The sequence below is a fragment of the Pongo pygmaeus genome, chromosome 11 (genome assembly GCF_028885625.2).
Source record: "Pongo pygmaeus isolate AG05252 chromosome 11, NHGRI_mPonPyg2-v2.0_pri, whole genome shotgun sequence".
Taxonomy (NCBI): Eukaryota; Metazoa; Chordata; class Mammalia; order Primates; family Hominidae; genus Pongo; species Pongo pygmaeus.
Genome location: NC_072384.2, coordinates 77,249,227 through 77,267,535, shown reverse-complemented (window position 1 = coordinate 77,267,535; position 18,309 = coordinate 77,249,227). Strand labels below are relative to the sequence as shown.

The following is an 18,309-nucleotide window of genomic DNA, read 5'->3' as shown; positions in this document are numbered from 1 at the left end:
TTAAGAGGACTCACCAAAAGTACTAGATCTATATAATTTGTAGAATAGAGTGAAGTTTCTTTATATATTTGTAGTAGCCTCCATCTTTTAAACTTTTTGAACTCAATAGGAAAACAGACTGAAATTTTAAAGACATGCAGTATTTGTATCATTTTAAATTCTGTAACACCGGGAATTAAATATACTCAACTTTAGAGGACACTTGCCTTACTGTAATCTATAATCATTTTATATTGAAAAATAGGGCCAGACATTCGCCAAACGGTAATTAATTTATTAGCTATAGGTATAGTGTTTAATATTTTCTTGGGGAGTGAGTCTTTACTAAGTGATTATACTTGATACCACTATTAATTGAGGTTCTTTTGGTTGTTTAATTAAATCAGCTCCTTTGGATTTGGGCCAAGATTGATCCACCACATACTGAAATCCTTTCTGCAACATCATAATGTGTATTTATTAGAAAAGGAATTGCTTCATAAGGAAAAATTATTAGAATATAGAGACTTATAAGTACATTTCTAGTGTGAAAAATAAGCATTTGTTAGTTTAAGTGAGACCTGCCAATAACTTGATTGCAAATATTAATATCATGTGAACATATAAAATGGGCCCAAGTCCTTGTTCAAAAGTGAAATTTGCACATTTGCGAAATAGAACACATCAATATCAATGACTGAATACCTTAATTCAAAACAGCAAATGGCTAAAATTATATTATGCAAACAGGACCCTAGTAAGGTATGTGGGAAAGCATTTATTGCTGCTAATATTTTATTTTCAATTATTTCATTAGGAGAGTCAAATGCTTAAGATAAAGGACACATGACTAAAAGTTTCACCAGCACTCATGGCATCTGCTGTAAAACATGTGTCCACAGAGTACCCACAAACTCTCAAGATCTTAAGTCTCAACAGTAAATTACTGGTTAGTTTTTCTAATCAGAGTCTCAATGTTTTAGTCCCAATTCTTCCAGATTTTCCAAAACCATACACTATAGTGTATATGGAAAGGAGAATATATACTTTTGTGAATATAAAGTGTCTGTTCCATTTTTAAGTCGTGAAGTACCATAGGAAGAGATGGTCACACCCTAACATTGTAAAGCAAAAGAAAGCTTCAAGAATCGGACCATAACAGCAACACTTTGCTGAAAAATATTTAATTAGAAGGCAATACCACATACTCACATATGCTAAGGAGTGCCATTATTTTGTATGTTTACTGGAAAAGGCAAAAATTTTTCCCGTAGTTAAAACAATATTTTTATTTCTAGAACTTTTGTTCTTGTACTGATTCATTACCATTAAACTGTTTTCACAAAATGCCAAAGAACAGAGGAGAGCTATACATGATTTGACCAAGACGCTGCAAGTAGTTTCAGAAATAAGGAGACTGTTTTTCTGACAATGTATATAAGATTTATAATGAAATGATTGGTAAAATTATAAAATGATTCTGGAAATAATCATGTAAAATATAAAATGGGAAATCATAAATGTGATTTTTTTTACATTTGTAGATATGACCTAAATAGGTTCTTTTAAATTACAAATTAAGGATTAAGATAAACATCTGGAATGTATCTGCAGCTAGAGTCTGAACAATGAGGGCTTAGACCAGTTCATCTCTTGAATCATAAAACTGAGGCTCAGAGAGATTAAGATGACTTCCCCAGGATAATATGATAGAGCCAAATAGGATCCGGGCAAAGCCCAGATCAGAATTCAGGGCGTCTTGCTCAATTCTCCTGCTCTTTCCACTCTACCACCTTTCTCTTAGACAGAGCAGGGACCCCTCTTAGGGGCCTACAGGGCCCTCCAAGTATGGAAATAAAGGAAAATCCTGAGTTCCAGGCACCTAGCTAGCCCTGAAAAGTAAATAAGCAACTTGATAAGCAAGGAGGTAGTAGTAACTTAAGGCCATAGCCAAAGAAATTGGAATCACAGGATGTTTGGTTCCCCTATAGGAACAAGAGATAACATCCTAACATATGTCCCTGAATTGTTTTTCAGAAACCCAGACCCCCACCAAACAGATCTGCCTGCACATAGACCTCAAATAAGGGGGAACTGAGGACTGAACTCTGACTGCCATTCTTCATGGTCTAAATTTTTTTCTGAGGTGCCTGGAGGAACCCACACCCAGGAGCCAGAGCTTACATTATTTTCTGCTGACCCCAGAATTTTTAAACAAACCTTCTTTTCCTTAACCAATTGCAAATTAGAAAAATTTTCAATCTATCTATGATCAGTAAGTCCCCACTTCAAGATATCCTGCCCTTTTAGGCCAAACCAATGTGTAAACGCCGTATATTGATTTACAATTTTGCCTATAACATCTGCTTTCCTGAAATTTACCCCTGCCTTTAAAAAACCCTTGCTTGCAAACCATAAGATAAGTCAGGACTTAAGCTAGAACTGCCTGATCCTCCTTGCTTGGCACTCTGCAAATAAATGTCCTCCTTTCTCCTGCTGCAAACCTCAGTGTGGATGTTTGGCCTTATTGTGCCAGGAGGGCGAATCCCTGTTCAGTTCCATAACACCTTCTCTTAGGTATTTTTTGTTTTTGTTTGTTTGCTTTCTTTACAAATTTTTCTATCAGTGCTAGGCATTTCTTTTCCCAGAGCTATGACTTTTGCCACTTCAGTTCCTGCTGATAATTTAATCAGTGGTTTAATAGGCTTTTTCCAAAATACACTTAGAACATTCCAGGGCTGGCCTAAATTACACTGTGGTTTACAAAAGTGTGTTGAGGGCTCCTGAGCAGGTGTGCTGTGCTGTTTGCAGCAGCGCAGATTTAGCTGCGGTGCAATCTGGGCTAGGCAGAAAGATCATTGACTCACCTGTTGTTTCATCACTACTTTGAAAAAAATCACCTTATATGATCCTTCTTCAAGTCAGTGATTTTCTTCTCTTCATTATAGTTTCCAGCCACCAAACACGTAAAAATGGCCGTCAGAAGGCTTCCCTACACCTTAAGTGCAAAGAGCTGTGACTCACTTATCCAAAAATCCCAGCATAGAGCCAGCTGATTTCACAAGTATTTACAAAGTGTTACCAGAGACTTTTGAGGCCCCATAAGGCTTTACCTTTACTTGCAAAGTCCATTTGAGCTAAACTGCTAAACACCCTCTTCCAGGAGATTGATTGCTCATTTTAGTTTAGGTTTTGGGGAGGAAAAATTAAAAGCAAGCAATTGAGCCATGATTAAGTCCCTGTTATTTACCTTCTTTTTTCTTTTTGTACTAATAATTCTTAGTCCACATTCTACATGAGAATCAGTGGGTAAACTTTTTAAAAAGTAAAGATGCCTTGGCTCTAACCCCTAACGATTCTATTTCTATTTATGGAGATGGGAGTGGGAGGAGGGGTCAGTTTTTTTGTAAGTCCCCCAGGTAACTCTAATGTATAGCCAAGGTTGAGAACCATTGTTCTATACACACACAGTAGTGACCATGTGACTGCTCTGTGCTGGTGTGAAGGTTGTGGTGCAACATGTTTGAGAATAAAATAATCCTGATGCCCAACCTAAAGAAATGATGAAAAATGAATAAATGGAACAAATCAAAGGATCTGAATTTTTTTAGAGGCACTTAATCTGGGGTATTCCAATTCACTCAAATATAGCTTTTAAACCAGTGAAACTTTTTTAAAACATTTTTTTAAATCATACATTCAATAATTCTTAAGAAAACTTTGGCTTTCATAGAAGGAATTTTAAAAACACTGAAGTAGCTAAAAGCTATACAGTTTGACAGTGGAAGCTAAGAAGGGTTTTCAAAATTTAAGAACATGAAAATACTCTTTTTGTTTTCAAAGACTCATAAATGTCATTTACTGTTGTAGGAGAGGAAAAATTTTCTACTGTCCTCTTAGGGTTTTCAGCTAGGATTGACGTAAGACAGATTAAACAGGAGAAAAGCATACAAATTTTATTTACATGGGAGCCCCCACAAGGACAATGAATACCCAAAGAAGTGGCTTGGCCTAAGCACTTATATAGTAGTTTGAACAAAGGGTGGAAATTGTGGAAAAGTAACTAGGAAGATAAGTTAGTTTAACAAAGTTTGTACAGATTTCTCTCAGCCTCAACTCCCTGTCTCTGGTGATAAGCATGTTGTTTCTTTTGTACTGGTATAGGGAGGGTATCTTTCACTTGGGAGTTTCATCTCCTGCTTTCGGGAAGAAAAGGGGAGATTAGAGTGCCCTTCCTATACCTGCTGTTTCTCAAGTGCCTCTATTTCAAAACAACTAATATGCCAAGGCAGCATATTTTGGAGTGGCGTGTCCTGAATTCCTTCACTGTCATCTCCACTTAGTTTATTAGTTTAGCTTTGCTAAAGTCAAAAAGTGACTGTGCATTATCATAACCATGCTTACAAATGCTTTTGGTTGACTTTGGATGCACCCAATTTGTTCTCCTAATATTTGAGCCATATTCAACTGTTCTTCCTATAAATTTGGATTCCTCCAAACCAGACTCCAGTCCCATGTATGCATTTATAGATACACATACATTTTTTAAAAATTTGCATTGGAAATTAACAATACTCAATGGTTATGTTGATTTATTTATTTTGAGACAGGGTCTCACTCTGTCATCCAAGCTGTAGTACAGTGGTGTGATCATGGATCACTGCAGCCTTGACCTCCTGGGATCAAGCGATCCTCCCACTTCAGCCACCCGAGTAGCTGGGCTACAGGCACACACCACCACACCTGGCTAATTTTTTTTTTCTTGTAGATACAGGGTTTCACAAGTTAGCCAGGCTGGTCTCGAACTCCTGGGCTCAAGCTATCCATCTGCCTTGGCCTCCCGAAGTGCTGGGATTACAGGCATGAGCCACTGTGCCCAGCCCTATATTGGTTTATAATTCAGTATGAATTCTCCAGCTTCACTCTGCCCCCACCCCCAAACATTTGGTCTAAACTAATGGTTCTCAAAATGTTTGACTGCCCAGTAGAATTATCTGAGAAGCTTTTAAAGGTCTCATGCTGTATTAGTCCACTCTCGCACTGCTATAAAGAATTGACTGAGACTGGGTAATTTATAAAGAAACAAGGTTTAATTGGCTCATGATTCCACAGGCTGTACAGGAAGGATGGCAGCATCTGCTTCTGGGGAGGCTCAGGGAACTTTTACTCATGGTGGAAGGCAAAGTGGGAGCAGGCGTCTAACATGGCAGGAGCAGGACCAAGAGAGCATGAGGGCGGAGGTGCTACACACTTTTAATCAACCAGATCTTGTGAGAACTCACCATCATGAGAACAGCACCAAAGGGATGGTGCCAACCATTCATGAAGGATCTACCCCCATGATCCAATCACTTTCCACCAGGTTCCACCTCCAACTCTGAGGATTACAATTGCACATGAGATTTGGGTGGGAACACAGATACAAACCATACCACATGTGCCAGGCTGCATCCCAAAACAACTGAAGAATTTCTGAGGGTGGAACCCAGGTATCTGTATTTTCCTGAGCTTTCAAAATGCAGTCAAGGTTGAGAACCGCTGGTCTAATTGATCACTATAATTTCCCTTTCCATGATTAACTTAGGAAACGGCATGTGACCCAATCCTTACTAAGACACAAGAAGTCTCCTGGAAGGCTGCTGGGAAAGCTTTCTTTACCCCTTTGGAAAAAAAAAAAAAAAAAAAAGGATATAAGAAAAAGTCTCTCTTCATCAAGCATTGTTGATCTGAATCTGGTGCCACCAGTTTGTGACCTTGATGGAGGGTCGTGGTGACTTTGGGTGAAGGTGACTTTGAAGATATCTTAAGAAACAGAAAGAATTTGTGTACTTGATGATCCTGGAGCCTGACCCACCTCTGAGTCTTCAGTAGAATGGAAATAATATCTTGTTGTTTAAACTTGTTTGAGCCATATTTTTCTGCTTCTTGTCTCTAAAAGCACCCAGAAAACACCATTAAAAAAGATTTTCTCTTTGAAAGAACTCTACTCAGGCTCCCCTGAACTTTTCAAGTAGGCCTTGACTTTTGGATTTCCATATTTGTCCCTACACTGTCCAGTTTTTTTTGTTTTGTTTTTTTTTTTTGAGACGGAGTCTTGGTCACCCAGACTGGAGTGCAGTGGCGTGACCTCGGCTCACTGCAAGCCCCACCTCCCAGATTCATGCCATTCTCCTGCCTCAGCCTCCTGAGTAGCTGGGACTACAGGTGCCCACCACCATGCCCGGCTAATTTTTTGTATTTTTAGTAGAGACAGGGTTTCACCTTGTTAGCCAGGATGGTCTCGATCTCCTGACCTCATGATCCACCTGCCTCGGCCTCCTAAAGTCCTGGATTACAGGCATGAGCCACTGCGCCCGGCCTGCACTGTCCAATTTTAACAAGAATTCTTGGCTTAGTAGACTCCCTCTTCCTTCATATCTGATTACCTTCCAGATGTTACTGGGTCTCTTATTCTCCACCATTCCTCAGGTATGTCTGATCACCCCAGCCTACTTTCAGCAAGAAACCTGTTATGTCAGTCTGGCCAGAATCCCCACTTAGCCCTAATGTTTCCTCTTAGTACTTTTCCATCCATTGACCCCCACCCTGCTCCTTGGCTATAAATTCCCCCTTGCCCATGCTATGTGTGGAGTTAAGCCTAATCACTCTCCCCTACCGCAAAATCCCATTGCAGTGGTCCTGTATACCTATGGATATAGTTCCCACATACACACCTTAAATAAAGGATGCCTCATCATCTAAAGTGTCATTGAATTTCTTTTGGCACCACATATAGGCCATACATTTTGACTATTGTTCATAGGGTGATGAATCTTTATGCACCCAAACACTCTGGGAGTATGTCTTCCTTGAGACCCAGCGTCACTCCTCAAGTTCAGGTGAGTAGGACAGAATTAACTGACCTTTGTAAAGATGTTACCCAAAACCTTGATTTCATTAGCATTAACTGCTCATCAAGTCTTTTGAAATTGCAACAGCTACTCATAAAATTGGATATGAATTCACTGGAAGAGCATTCACTTATGTAGAGGTAAATAGAGAGTTAAATTGTTCCACCCAAAGAACTAAGTCTAAACCTTGCTTACTGCTTCTTGGCAAAAACACAAGGTAAATACCAATGCATACAGCAAGGCATAGAAAACATATTCCCCAGTTTTAGAATTTTCTCCACATTCACGAAGGTGATTTCAGTAAAATCTCAGTAATGATGAAAGAATGAAAATAACAGCAGCATTTATTCATGTATAGTAAACCTCAGCGTTGAAGTGAGACAACCTAATCTATTCTCTGGTGAGAAATGGTAATCTATGTACAGCACTATTTCAGCCTTGGCCCTTTCCAGCTATAAATCTGGTTAAGGGAAAAGCTTCATAAAAATAAATACTTTAGTTCTTCCTGATAATCCCCCTCAGCATTGCATTACACTTATCAGGCCCAACTTAATTCTGAGTTGTTGGCTTATTTCGGTTCTCTAAAAGAAGGATGCTAGAAATTAAAATTCAAACCGGATGGTCCATATCACATCAGGGGATTGGGACAGTTGATTTACTCCTATAATCTCTTTAAACATCTAGCAGAAGAGGTTCTAAGGCAGAATTTATTGCCTCCTCCTGCCATCTTTGGGCCTACAAAAAACGAAGCAAAATCCTTCTATGAAATCTGAAACTCCAGTCACTGATTTCCTGGCTGATGTCATTTCCAAAGCACGATGTAGCCCTGTGATAGTCACAGTGGGAATCTACCTCTCTATGGGGTTTCCATCTGTTTGCCATCAGAAAGAACCTCTTTGGGGAGCCACGGTAAATGCGGAGAACCCATTCCTCCACATGGGTCCCAGAGTCTTGTATTAGCTTTTCAGTCTTCAGGATCAGCTGCTGTTAGAATTGAGTATGCTTAAATTTCTGCTGTAACTTTCATTTTCATCCATGTTTGGTTTATCATAGGCTACTTGGTAAAAATCTTCCATATGATTCTGAAACTCTTATGCAAATGTTACCAAAATGAAAATTTAGCCACTGCAATTCCTTCCTTTGGGAGAAGAGTTTTCTATATAAGTTTAGGTAATGCACTTCTTATTATAAAATGGCTTGTACTTGAAGCAAATCTTTCTGAGCTCTTTGGTTCCAAAGTTGCTTAAAAGTGTAATATTTTGTGTTGAAAGGCTGTTTATTCACTTCTCTTTAAAATTAAAATTAAAATTTTACAGATGGGGTCTCACTATGTTGTTCAGGCTGGTCTTGAACTCCTGGCCTCAAGTAAGGCTCCCATCTTGACCTCTCTAAGTGCTGAAAGTACAAGCATGTGCCACCATGCCCAACCTAGGTTATTCACTTCTTATTGTTAACAGAGATGATATAATAGGTTAGAGCAAAGAAAACAGATTACAATGACAAGACGTTTCAAAACTGATCTTTTGTGGGTCAGCTTCAATACAGATAATTCACTGTAAATAATTGGGGGTTCACAGCAGTATCAAGTTATAACTAACTGGGAATTGTATTGATCCAGCCATAAATGCATAATGGTCGCTTTTTTTACTGAAGAATCAGAGCACGAATTAATTCCACAGGAATGTTTAATAAAGGAAACGATTTCATGAAGATCAGGCTTTTTCTCATCTCCATTCTTCCCTGCAGGTATTTCAGCCTTCACAGTGCCCGAACAAAAACAGACTCTATTCTGTTCCTCAAGGAATAATTTATTAAACATGTTTTTGTACATTGGTCTTTCTGTGTTTATGTGCCATTTCCTCAGAGAAGGCTGACTATGAGGATGAAATAGAAATAACATCACTGTTCAATATTCTTCAAGCCCCAATTCCTAGGAAATTACAAGGATACAAAGGTCTTTTTATTCATCCTGTCAAATGCCAGTTTGTTTCAATGTGGTTTCCCTGAGTTCGGTATCAAATGAGGCACAGTCCCCAGTGGGGAGTAGAGAAAGACATTTTCCTCACCATATTGGGGAAAGGAAATATGAATACTAAACCAAATGACTGTCAAAGGATGGAAAGGAGATGAAGAAAGGCCTCAAGAAAGAGGATAAGGCAGAAGGGCAAGACCAGATGAAGAAAGGCAATCAACAACTTGCCTTTAAAGGAATGATGAAATTATGACTACCGTATTTACATGACTTAAACATGAGGTGCTACCTCAGTGTTTTGTAAAGCACGTTACACGCATGCAATAATTAACAGAGAAGAAGTTGGCACACAGATGAACATTTTTCAAGAGCCATGTATTTATTTTATCGTGTGTATGGTTTATGTACCCATTCACACACATACGCATACACAAATACACCACATCAAACCTGAAATTTCATGGATTCTATTGCTTAGGATGAAGCTAGAATGAAAATGGTTTTATTGAAGGAAAAATATTAAATAATACACATAGTACTAGGCTATGGCAAGAAGCATGACAGTGATGAATGACTGAAGTTTAAGAAATCTTGGTAAAGGCAAATGAAAGAGTTTCTTGTGAGAGTGTGGGGAGAACCCTACTCTCCACTGATCAAAAGTGTGATTTTTATTTACATTGATTCACTATTTTCAAAAAGCTAGCTTTATATTTTTAGTCAGATATTTTCATCACCTATGGCGAAAATTTCCTCGGGAGAATGTTGCCTAACAAATGTATTGGAAAACAACTAAACTTTCTAGAGCTGTGTTTTCTTGTCTGAAGAGTTGAAACTTTATAAACTATGTTTTTTTTTTTTTTTTCCACATTTCCTTACCACTCTAATCTGTTCTGATATTAGGATTTTTCCCCCATTTCTCACAAACCTAACAAGTTCTGACTTTTTGGTGGACGACAAATCCTACCAGTAGAGGGAGCCTTATTCTGCTTGGAAAGTCCTCTAAGCTCAAGGATCTTTGCGGAAAACAGGATCACCCCTCCGTTTGTTTGCTGACCACCACCTCCTTTTACTCTGAGTTAGTCATTTTACAGTGTCAGCACCAGCCTGTGGATCTGTCTGACAGCGGATGTATTGTCACAGTGCAGTCTGAGATCCATCCTTCAGCTTTTCTAAGAATCCAGTTAGCTACTGCACGAAACATCTTGTTAAAATCGTGAGTGTTCTGATCATTACCACATTTTTCATTATGTGTGTGGTAATCCTGGGCTGACTAGGCTGGGATCCAATTGTGTTCATTTTGAGTTGGATTCAAAGTTTTAGAGTTGGAAAGATTTTTAAAAGCATCTGTTCCAACTCTCTCATTCCACAAAGTATAGACACTCAAAGAACTTATGTCCCACAGAAAGTTACTAGTGTGGAAATAGGATTATTCGGCTTATGTGAACAAGTCCTTCACAGCCCACTTTAGTCCTGACTGCACCTAGGGGCTGTGCAACTTTGGGCAGGTCATTTAACCTCTGAGACTCCGTTTTCTCTTCTATAAAATAGGTAACCATTAAAATCACTTCAGTTCTATTCTATTGGGCTCACTGCCTCTAAGCATTTAGAGGCAGATGGAGTACTAAGCATTTAGAGGCAGATGGAGTACTAAGGTTGTAGAATTATGAATGATTTGTCTTTTACTGAAAAAAGTTTATAACTATTACATAATCTTTATATTCTATTTGCAGGCAATTCTAAGGCCTCTTCTTGGCTTTATTGTTCCTTCCTGTTCTTTAAATTTGTAAATGATTTTTACCTTTATGAGCATAGAAGGCATTAAACGTCGACTATACCGGAACAAAAATTTATAATTCCAGCATGAATGCAACAATCAAAACGTTAATCCAGGACGGTAAGAAAATGTGGAAAAGTGAAAACAGTTGGCATATTATGGTTGTAGCATTGTGAATGATTTGTCTTTTTTAAAAAAAAAGTTTATAATTGCAAAATAAACATAATTCAAAAGGATGAAAAAGTCCGTGTAAAAAGCAATGCAGAGATGAAGGATCCGCAGTCAGCCAGAGATTTTAGGGGGTGGAGCCAAAGCAATCAGCAGCCCCGTGAGCGCCAGCGCTCCCCACCAGACCCCACTCCTGGCATGTGCCTCAGCCTTGCAATAAAGCTTCCCCTTCTTCAGGATATTGAATTGGGGTTCAGAGAAAGCCAGACATCATGTAATCAGTTTGAAATTACAGCGTATATCTAATAAAAGCCTGTAAAACTTGCCAAAAAAATTTTTTTTTCCCTGAATCTCTTAAAGAGCAATGTGTTTGCTAAGAAAGGGGGAGATGGGAAAGAAATCATGTATAAGAGAAACCTTTTCACAGGACCAACGCAATTCAGACCCAACAACACATACTGGCAGATAGCTTAAAATAGGAACCCCGTCACCTTAGAAGGAGACAGAGAATCAAAGTCTTCACCTTAGAGTGAGGAGAGCCCTGTTCAGCCTGGATCCCCGGAAGGTCCACTCCATCTCTTTTCCTTCTGTTGACATAGCTGCTCTGTGGAGAAGACAAAGGTCTTTTCTGCTAAGTAAAATCAATGCATTAGAGTGTTTTGATGATATACCCTACATATTTGGATTGATTCTATTGGAGACACAGGGTTCACTTCATTGTATGTGGGTCCTGTGCAGTCACACAAAGCTTTACACATAGGAGGATCCTCTTCGTGCTTGGTTTAATCTCTGCTGTCACTGTTTTGAAATTCTTAATAATTTGTGAACAAGGGACCTCACATTTACATTTTTCACTGGGCTTTGAAAACTATGTAGCTGGTCTTGGCTGGGCGTTTTTTATGAGGCTGTTCACACTGCTACACAGATTTCTTACATTACTGCTCTGTGGTTAACCCTTTCAACATGCTTAGCCTGTTGGCCTGCTGTGGGCAACATGTGGCTTGCTGTGAGTTGGGTCTGTGTCTTCCCATGTGTTCTGTAGTGCAGAGTGTGGGTCCCTTCCATGCAGGTTAGTCCTTTCACCTATTGTAAGCTCCAGGTCAGCGCCTGTGTCTTGCACAGACAATCCAGCAGGTTCTTTATCTCTTCCCCAAATGTCCAGAGCTTCATACTCTTTTTACCACGGGTGCTCTAAGAATATACCACCCTTTTAGAATCAACATTAAAGGTAGTTGAGTTCTTCTGAAAACTTTGCCTGGGCAAACATTAGTGTAAATCTGTGCTACTTTGAGCATGCCACATTTACCCTCATAGGCCTTGTATGTGGCAAACAACGAAGAGACCTTCGGTATTGTACTTCCTCTTGCTCAAACATCTGTTGATTTTTAACATTTGATTTTCTGCAGGTCAGGGTCTGCTTTAAGATTTGAAAGTGGCTCCTTTGAATGAGTAAAATACAATTTAACTACAGCTCTGTAGCATTTCTATAGCCAAAACCCCGTGGGCGACACAGCAAGAACTGGCAACCTCCCTATTCTAGCCCCATACACAAAAGGCCCAGAGGAGGATCAGAATAGCCTTTGGGTAATATAGCTCCTTTAATATTCTAGCAATAACTTTCTTCTCCCCTGCTGTCCTCCCAGAGCAGAACAGGAAAGAAACCAAACACTGTCCTATACAAAAATGGGGCCTAATGCCCCAAGGGGGAAAGGAGGAGAGAGAGAAGAGGAAAGGTACCTTGCAAATTTGGGAAATACTTCTCAATATCAATTTAAACTCTATCATCCCAGAGCCTGGCGCAGTGGCTCATGCCTGTAATCTCAGCACTTTGGGAGGCCGAGGCGGGCGGATCACTTGAGGCCAGGAGTTCAAGACCAGCCTGGCCAACATGGTGAAACCCTGTCTCTACTAAAAATACAAAAATTAGTCAGAAGTGGTAGTGGGTGCCTGTAATCTCAGCTACCCAGGAGGCTGAGGCAAAGGAGAATCACTTGAACCTGGGATGCAGAGTTTGCTGTGAGCCGAGATAGGGACACTGCATTCCAGCCTGGGCGACAGAGCGACACTCTGTCTCAAAATAAATAAAGAAATCATAAACTATATCATCCGTGAAAATGAATGTGGCCATTGGATGAGACTGGCAGACACAGCATAAGAGGTGAAGGGATGAGCATGCCTATAGCTCACCCTGGTAGAAATATTGAAAAATAAATCTGACCAGTAGACTTCAGACCCACCCTCCTCCACACAACAAGAAATGCCCCCTGCCCCCCGACCACCCCACACCTTATTGTTTCGTGAGGTTTAAATAGGAACAGTCATCACTAACCGTTTGGTTGAAGTCCTGGATGGCTTCTGCAGACCAAATGACTAGGGGTGTTTGGGAATGGAGTTTTCCTGAAAGAAGTGGGTGTGCACCTGAAGGCTGATGGGCTAGTTGTGACCTAGGTTGGGAGTAGGAATCCACAAAGGGTCTTTTTCCTGTGAGCAGGCTTATATCTTTAAAGTGCACCCCATTTGACATTCAGGGCAAAGTCCTAATTAGCAGGGTCATGACTTTTCCTCTGCTATACAGGCTCTTCCAAACCACATGACCTTGGATGAACTGAAGGGGCAGAGTGTCAATCTTTGGTCCAGGGGAGGGACATCACCTTATCAAGTGGACCTGAACTCAGAGAGGTCACGACAGAAGGTAGAATGAGGCTGTCTCCTTTCTCAGTCAGTGAGAGTTAGCTGTCCCTTGAAAAAGGAAAGTGCTGAGACTGGACATTCGGGTAACTGAAAGAAGCTGGGCTCCTATTGTGGCCTAGCAGGGGCACTGCGCTTCTTGTGTTCACCTTCAAAAGGAATTCTTTGGAAGGGGCATTCTGTAGCAAATCACCACCCAGTTTCTAAAACACCAAGGACGCAGATAGCCTTAATGTTTCCCTCAGCGTAACTAAACTTCAGACGGGCTTCTTCCTGACTTGAGGCTCTGACCTCTCTTTTATTAGAGCATTTTTTTTTTTTTTTTGAGACAGGGTCTTGCTTTGTCACCCAGGCTGGAGTGCAGTGGTGCTATTATAGCTCACTGTAGCCTTGACCTCCTGGGCTCGAATGATCCTCATACTTCAGCCTCTGGAGTAGCTGGGACCACAGGAGTGCTCCAGCAGGCGTGACTATTGTTTTGTTTTTTTTTAAATTGAGTCTCACTATGTTGGCCAGGCTGTATTTTCTTTAGGAAACTTTTAATTGTAAATTTGTTCTCTGCTCCTTTGAGATATATGTAAATCTTTTAAAACATCCCTTGCCAGTTTTACTACCCGGAAATGTGTTTGTCAAGGATCTAGGATCCATGTCTTTGAAATATAATCATCAAAGAAGATAGCTTTGAGCCTCATAACATATCCTGCAGAATGACAGGAGCCTAACTTCAGTGGGTGCCTTGCTCCAAGTTGTAAAACTACCACCTGTCATAAAGATATGAGAAGTTTGCTTTCCTTTGGGTAAAGCCAATTAGCAAACACAGATAGCCCACACATCTCCCTCTCACTCCAGCATTCAAAAACACCCTGTTTCCAATGGAGTTGAATTCAGATGAAGTTCTGGCCTCTCTCCCCTATTGCAATAGCCTTGAATAAAGTCTTTCTTGCCTGTTTAAATTTTTGGGGTGCCATTTTTGTTTTAACATCAAAAATGTAAATAAACTCAACTAAAATGTATTGTGTCCCTATAAACCCTGGTTGTTTTGCAGCATGAAAATATCCATGATTAAATTGCAAGAGGCAAAATGCCTCTTGGTTTGTGCATCTTCCTCGGGGATCCTGGGACAGTGAGTTACAGTTGACACAGGAAGGAGGGATGTCACCACTATCATAACTGAAACATTGTCAGGGAGCAGCAAGAGGCTGACTGGAGCTGGGCTGGGATAGAGCACCTGCCTCACCCCAGGCACAACTCTAAGCACTTTGCAAATAATTCCTCATTTAATTCTTACAACAACCTTATGAAACAGATTTTATTAGTAGCCCCATGTTTTCAGGTAAGGTACACCTCTGTCACCACAGACATTTGGTAAGCACAGAACAACTGGCACTTTGGTTCCAGGATTTGTGTTTTAACCACTAGCTTATACTTCTAGATTCTGCAACTAGAACCAAAGAGCACAAAAGCCCAAGGCGTGATAGCGGGCCCACTGAGACCTGATCAGGTAACCAGGTACATGTCAGAGAAGTCTCTATGTCCCTACCAGAGAGCAGTTCCCTATTTCAGGACTAAAGCAGCCCACAACAGGGCCACCACAGCATCCACCTGTGATGTCCCCTGTCTCACAGAATAGGACAATTCTGCATCTCACCAATTCCTAAGGTCAAAAGGGGTTTCTTCATAAAAGGCTATGTAGGTTCTTCCTATAAATCTGCCTTCACACGACCACAAGCCTGGCAGTTCTAGGAAAAAAGCCTGTTTTTCTGCAAAGGGTATACAAAGGTGGCAGTGTCTGAGAACAATTGAACAGTATCGAAGTTGCTTCCTCCAGGCAGTTCTGAGGTGACCTTGGCTGATCTCTGCAGTATGTTCTGAAACTGAAATAGCCTTGACTGCCATCAAGGGCAAACTAGATTCTGCACTCAGTATGCTGAGTACCTTTTCCCCTTGCCGCTTGCTCCCTTACAACTTACTTTCCTCCCTTGCTGCTTCAAAAAGTGTGGGAGAAGCCCTTTGATAGAGCAAGCTGATGCTTGCACAAAGGAAAGAGAAGTAAAGTTGCTTTTGCACCTCAACTACACAAAAACTAATCCCTTTACTGGGTCCCCAAGGCCCCCAGTGTAGCCCCTGGATGTCTCTGCCTGGATGGCTGTAGGCTGGGGCACCAGGCTCACCATTTCATTCCTTGAAACTTCCTTTTTCCATCTGTGAAAAGAGAATCTCAATATCTTGCTTAGTACTCTCCAGGGCTATTATGAGGCTCAAATGAGATAATGTATGTAAAGCACTTTATAAACTGTAAAATGCTTTACAAATGTAAGGGATTATTATAAACCACAATACAGTGATGTTTTATGCTTTTATAAAACTACTGGCTGGAACTGCTGTAAGGGGAATCCCTCTGGTGATTTTTATTTTGGAAACAGAAGGACTTGGGTTTGCCTCCTTGCCAGGAATTGGATTCCTGGCAGCAGCTGTTTATTCCATTTCACTCCGCAACACACATATGGCCAACAGCACGCCTCCTGCAGAGCTGACAATATGTACTAGTGTGTTTGAGCACATCCACGGAAAGCGTCCTTTCTCCACCCTCACTATTTCTAACTTGCCAAGTCTAACACCTAGGAAATACAGACTTTCAAATCGCATTTCACCACAGCAGCATTTGTTTTCTTAGATGAAGTTTTTCCTCCTTAGCAACCAGAATTTTGCAGTCAAACTCTCACCACAAAAACAGTCTTCTCTTGAGCAGATTGAAAAAATCAGATGCTGCTTTATTCAACCTTTGCCATGGTTAAAATGAAAATGATATTAAAATTTGTCCTGAGATGGAGCTTGGATCAGCTGAAAAGGATTAAAGTACTAATACGTTCTTTTTTCCTTGTACCTGCAGTGCACAGATAGACTGGACCAGCGCTGGGTGACGGTGCTCAAGCTTTCTGCTGCAATGGAATGGAGTGCACTGACACTCTGCACAAATACCTGCACAGGGCAGCGTTATAGATAACCACTCACTGCTCCCTGAGGGGTTTGAGATCATTCGATGTCTAAGAACTACTACTGGCTTGTAAATGTCAAGAGAAATTATGAACATTTGTAGAAAAGTAACTGTTTGACTAATTTCCTGTTCCATGGAGCAAACACACTGCCCCATGTATTTAGAATCTGGTGCTGACAGCCAGGCCATGGCAAGCTTCAAGGTTATAGGATCATAAATGGGATTAGATAAGCCAGACAGTGCGGCTCAGACTCCAGCACTTTAAAAATATTATTAAAACCCCAGGAAAGGCAAACAATTTTGAAGGGAAAGTAAGATGTAACAGACTCCCACCAAGAGAGAAAAGAATCTTGGATATGATACTGGAACTTGGTAACCCCTTCCCCCACCCATCCCCCGCTGCCCCCAGAGCACTTCCAGAGTGCATGTTAGTTAGAATCAATCAACATTTTAGGACATAAGACATAATGCAACAAGTCGTGCTTTGTAGCTCAGACAGATTTTTCTATTTGATTTGATCCATGGTGAAAAAAAAAAAAAATTTAAGGAAAGAACAAAGAAAACTTATTGAAAAGACCAAAATTGACAGTAAGAAGTTGCAGTTCCAGAGAGCAGAATGCAGTGCCCCACCTGGAAGCCTTTGTGTTTTAAATTATCTGTTTCTTTTTAATTGACCAGATTAATTATTTCCACCTTGCTACTTGGCAGGTAGGGTCACTATTCCTTTTTACAGCATTAATGAACTCATTCACTTTTTTTCCATGTAATTAAGACTGTGAGTTGCAGATCACATTCTTAAATCGGCTTAGTGTACAACCAATTCAGTCTTTATTAAACAAAATATGTGACATCAGGTATTTCTCACTGAAAAAGAGTGTTGAGTTTCTACTGAGTTTTCCTCCAGCTGAGAGAGGAGAGTGGTGACTTTGTTCTTTTTATTTTTTGGAGAAGAAACACAGACCTGTAAAGGCTGTAGCCTCCAGGGTGGTGTTTCATACTTAATAGACTCAAAGTCTGGAGATTTAAAGGGCAGCTGATGGATTCATGTTCAGGTATTTCTATTGCCACCAAAATTCTGACCAGGTCCTTTCATGAGCTATTTGAAAAGAAATAACTTTGGGTATGCTGTTAAGTTAGTTATGTGAAATATATTGCCCTCTTCTGTTAGCTTTATTTCTAGGCCATTTAGGAAGCCCTAGGAATATTAAGAGTTTCTCAGTGCATTGACTACAGTAGCCGAACACAGTACAGAAGTCTGTTTGCGGTGTCTACAGTCCTCAAGAGAGCAAACTTTAAGGCAACGCAAACTATCTCCCAAAGCATTTGGTTTCATTCAACTGGATCTCAAGTTGATTCCCAGAGGAACTCAATTTAGAAGTAAAGGGTAAGGTGCTTTAATCTTTCCAGGACCTGAATGAGATTTCTTCCATTAAATTGAGTCTGGTGGAGCACCTGATCAAGAGAGAAACTGATGGGCAGACATCAAGAAACTGATGAACAGACATCTTAATGCTGATCCTCTTTGCCACTAGCAAAAGACAAGCAAAATACATTTAAAATATTAGGAATACTAGTGCATTGTTTTTACATATTAAAAGCTTGTGAGAAATTCATTGCATTGTCTGAATACAATGGGATTGGAATCAAAGGTACAACAACTGATGTTTTTCCATTTATTACTCCACTTCTTAGTAGAAATGGAATCTTCCAGTTATAGGTAATAACTCTGTGACAAAAATACTCAAGTATGTAACATAACTTAGTTCCTAATTTTTTTAATGGAACCTATATTTGGCAATCTTCTGTCCCACAGTTTAAAACTTGATGGTGTTCTTATTTTGTC

At 40.2% G+C, this 18,309-nt stretch overlaps 1 long non-coding RNA gene across 1 annotated transcript; it reads left to right on the top strand.

Moving 5' to 3' along the window:
- The first annotated feature begins 8,937 nt into the window (after positions 1-8,937).
- LOC134737696 (uncharacterized) lies at positions 8,938-18,028 on the top strand. Its single transcript, XR_010122851.1, has 3 exons — positions 8,938-10,054; positions 10,572-10,735; positions 16,362-18,028. It is a non-coding gene; the product is annotated as an uncharacterized LOC134737696 (long non-coding RNA).
- Positions 18,029-18,309: the final 281 nt, after the last annotated feature.